Source organism: Bactrocera tryoni, unplaced genomic scaffold, assembly GCF_016617805.1.
Source record: "Bactrocera tryoni isolate S06 unplaced genomic scaffold, CSIRO_BtryS06_freeze2 scaffold_11, whole genome shotgun sequence".
Lineage (NCBI taxonomy): Eukaryota > Metazoa > Arthropoda > Insecta > Diptera > Tephritidae > Bactrocera > Bactrocera tryoni.
The window spans coordinates 20975833-20980280 of NW_024395824.1; the positions used below are offsets into that span (position 1 = coordinate 20975833).

Genomic DNA, 4448 nt, shown 5'->3' on the forward strand with positions numbered 1-4448 from the left:
TCTTGAGCATTATAATTACATTTTCTTTTACAAGATTGGCGGATCGAACTCTTAATCATTTTTCTTATTGTACTACATTTGAAATTTATAGTATAATTTTCATTTACTAATATTAATAATTAATTTCGTAAGATATATCCTCCTACCGGATGTGCGTGCTTTGCTGAATTACAGATGTGTCGTAGGACTATTGTTACAATGATTGCACCAGCAATTAATAGGATCAGGTTGTCAGTTTTCATGCCGTAATGCTTAATATGATGTCATTCTAAGTCCAAGTGTTTCGAATTTAATCACGAAACTTTTCAGATCGTATGCCCAATTTCTCCATGTGTAGACTTACGACCTCTTCATAGAGTATTTTAGGCAACAGAGGCACATCTACGTTGTATTTGTCAGCCTTGATCCACAATTCGATTTATGCCACCACTTGATTTCTGAACGAGTTGAACATCTCAAACTAGGATCACCGTGCGCGAACCCCAAATTTACCAGACGTCCTTTAGCCAACAAAATAATATGATTACCATTGGATAGTGTATAACGATCGACATGGGGTTTGTTATTAATCCTCTCCTTGGCATTGGCATTCACACATGCGACGTCGATTTCACAATCGAAATTACCAATATTACAAACGATCGCATCGTCAGGCATGCGTTCAAAATGTGCACCAGTAATAATGTCCTTGCAACCAGTTGTTGATATGAAGCTTCTTTGTATGCTTGCTCCATGGTGGTTACTTCATAGCCTTCCATTGCCGGTTGCAAAGGATAGAATCGGCTTAGGTGACAATAACGATCCCACCGAAACTACGCAGAGCTTGCCAGCTATCATCACATCGGTGCACAGTGGTCGGTCTTGTATGGAATTAGCGGCCAAAAATACTTCCACTGCATATATAAAAGTGAAACTTTTGCCAAAGCTTTTTAAAATCTCCCTCTCCCGTTTCCCACACTGTCACACCCGATGGTAACAAATTTTAATTAATTATATTAAATTAAAAAATTTGATAAACGAAAAAAGGATGATTTTGAATATTATTCAACTAAATCAAAAACTGAATTTAATCAAATTGATATACTTTTGCATGATAGTTTCTTCGACTGGTGATGAAAGGATCTAAGCTCAAAAGCAATCGGTTTAGCAAGTCCTGATTTGTAGCGATCCGTTAGTTCTTTCATGTATGATGGAGTCGATACATCTTAACGTCCTTATTGCTTGACTCAGCAGATTCGTATGAGAGCTCTATAATTGAAACTGGTGTATAATGAATAACATCAGGAGCGTGAATTAAAATTTTACGGACAGACGAAGAAAGATAATACCAGAAATATTTTGCAGTTAATTCCTTTGCAGGATCTATCGCAAATCTAGTGCATTGAGGGTTTATTAAACTAATTCCTTTTCAAATTGAATTCGAACAGGACGGCAATAGCGGTTGGACGAAGGTCGGTCTGCAGTTTTTCCAAATTTGTTTGTGCTCTTCATCATTTTGCGATTTTATTACCAGTTATACAGGGACATATGCCGTGATAAATAAATTATTGTCTTCCAAATTATTATTTTCAAATTTCTGCTTATATTCGCTCTGACCAGAATTGCCATCAAAGCCACATATTCCTATTGATAATAGGTAATTAAAGGACTCATTCCGTTCATTAATTACATTTCTGACGCAATGTGGTCCAATAATTTTTTTATCTCAACTTCAACATCAGATTCCGAGACCTTTATTGGGTCAGGATAACTGTTTTTCCTTTGAAACTTTTAAAAAGTTAATATCAATTTTTTTGTTAACGAAGCTTATATTAAGTAAATAATGAAACTTTATTAAATTTGCTTCGGTGATAAGTGATATTTCTTCACACATTTTCTAAACGCCAAAATTCAAAAATATATAGGCGTGAAAGTTTCACCGATATGATGTGCCTAAATAAAATTACGTATAAAACAAATATATGATAAAAGTGAGAAATAGGTAAAATGAAAACCAAAGCTCTAATATATGTATATATGTATGATGAAAAAAAACATAAGAAACAATAAAATGTACACTAATATACGTACACGTAATTACAAAAAATTATAAAAAATAACACACAAAAAATCGCATTCCTGATAGAATAACATGAATAACAAAGAAAGTTGCAAAAAGTTGCAGCTGAAATCAAAAGCATAGACTTAGAAAACATTAACTAATATAAAAAAAACTTGATTCATTTGAGGGCGAGACAGGGGTCACAACTTTGTGTATACCTTAAATCGATGTATAAGGAAAAACATGCTACTCAAAAGGGCACTTATAAAACAATTTTTTTAAAATAATAAAACAATATATTATTACATAAAAATTACTTTGTTATATAACATATGCCAAACAATATTATCAATACCCATTTCGATTTATGGGGATTAAACACGATTTTATATCGCAATTTAATTTATTAAGAGCTAATTTTTAAGCTATTTTCACTGCACAGTCGCTCTGTTTCTATTGTCTCACTTCTCTTGCTTTTCGTAACCCCTACGAATGGGATAGACCAAAAATGTATTTACCGTTAGTTTTATTGGTGTTTTTGGAAATAGCCTTGATACAAACAGTCGTAAATTTCAAAATTTTATTTTTTTTATTTTTGGCCCATGAAATCGACCAGTGTGCGGTGGGCCGTTTAATACCATCAATTAGTGACTCGCGACAACCATACAGATTATAGAATTTACTCTTGGTCACCGAGTCGTTGACGTTGATGGCCGGAACACCGAGATCTCTTCTTCACCATTTCATATAAATTGTGTTCACCGGTTGTAGTTTCTTCACTCAAACCTTTGGTGCCCTTCGGGTATTTTGGGAACTTTTCATGCACTGAGTTGGTCAATTCACCACCATTATCGAGAATCAAGCTCAAGAGCTGACCATCTGAGAACAATAAGGTCTGTTCAATACACCATAAGTATTCTTCATTCATCAGGTCAAACAAGGAGTAGTATAATGATCCTTTGAAGGGTAACACTGACTTAGTCTTCCTTTTCATCCTCCTCTCCGTGAACGCGATGATGTCGGGAAGCTGTTCAATAAGTATTTGTTGAGCAGCTGCTGAATCATTGAGTTCACTAAATTCTCTTCAAATATCGTTCAATATATCAAATGTTTTAGTGAATTTGAAATTAGGTTCCTTTCAGCCGAGTATTGATAAATCGCTGTGGATAATTAAAAGCCACGTTGTCCTGGTCAACCCAACGTATATATTTTTCTTTTCGAATGGAAAAGCTGCAGTAAATTTACTATTTGCATAAAATTTATTAATTTATTACGAAAGCATTTCTCGTACTGTGTTTCTTTTTGGTTTTATTTACACATCTTTAAAGGGATTCTATTTTCCTAAACTTTTTTCGTTGATTATCTAGCTTTTTACTTATATGTGTTACAATACCACAGTGAGCTAATTTTGAGCTTATATTAGTTGATCCATATATCAACTACCCAAACACAATGTTCTGGAGTTTGTAATCCACGCTTTCAATATACATTTTCTATTCTTTTATCAAATTAAAAATATGTCCGCACCTAATAGTAAGTCAATCTTAACCGGAACATTAAATGAAGGATCGGCGAGTTTTATATTTACTGGAATTTTTTTAACTTTTATTTGTTCCGTGGACACATTGGACACAATCTTTTGTACTACACCGGTGTCCAAATTTATTGCAAAATGATCTATTAATGGTTTTAAATGAAGATTAACTCTTTCATTTGTATTTGTCTTGTTTTGACCAACACCTTCAATAGTCATAGATTCTGTCTTGGAAGGAAATTTTAATTTATTTTTCAGTTCTTTGGTTATAAGGCGAACTTGAGACCCACTATCTAATAAAGCACGTGCTTTTACAATTCTTCCATCACGGCCTTTTATGCCAACAATTGCTGTGGTTGTCAGGACATGTTTTGAATAATTTTTTAATCTCCCATTTTTCGTATTTTAAATCACTGTGTTTTTGCTTTAAAGGATTTATCTTGGTGGAACCATAAATGATGGTTTCCTTGACATGTGATGCAACTTTCGTCTTTACATTCCTTTAAATTGTGCCCTGTTTTAAGACATTTAGTGCATAATTTGTTTTTCATTACTGCATCCCATTTGTCCTGGGTAGAAAGAGCTTTAAATAACAATAAAATATATTGTGTGAAGTATTAAGTCCCACTATGAATTTAAATTCTGCATTTTGAAATTTTGGTGATGTTTTTGAAGCTTATGCTGCTTCTAGTGCATTCCCTTCATGATTCAAAAACGACTGTAGTGAATTTAAGGTAGGTATTTCCTTATGGTTATTAAGGGAATTTTCATACCTAAGTCTTAAATTGTTGTCTAATTTTTGCACAAGCGTATAATTTAAAAAAGCTTGTAACAAATTATCTGCAGACAAACTGAGACTTTCCAATGCTTGTG

The 4448-nt window shown here is 33.5% G+C and overlaps 1 pseudogene; it reads right to left on the reverse strand.

Moving 5' to 3' along the window:
* Positions 1–289: 289 nt before the first annotated feature.
* Positions 290–2969, reverse strand: LOC120779856 (annotated as a pseudogene).
* Between the last annotated feature and the right edge of the window lie 1479 nt (positions 2970–4448).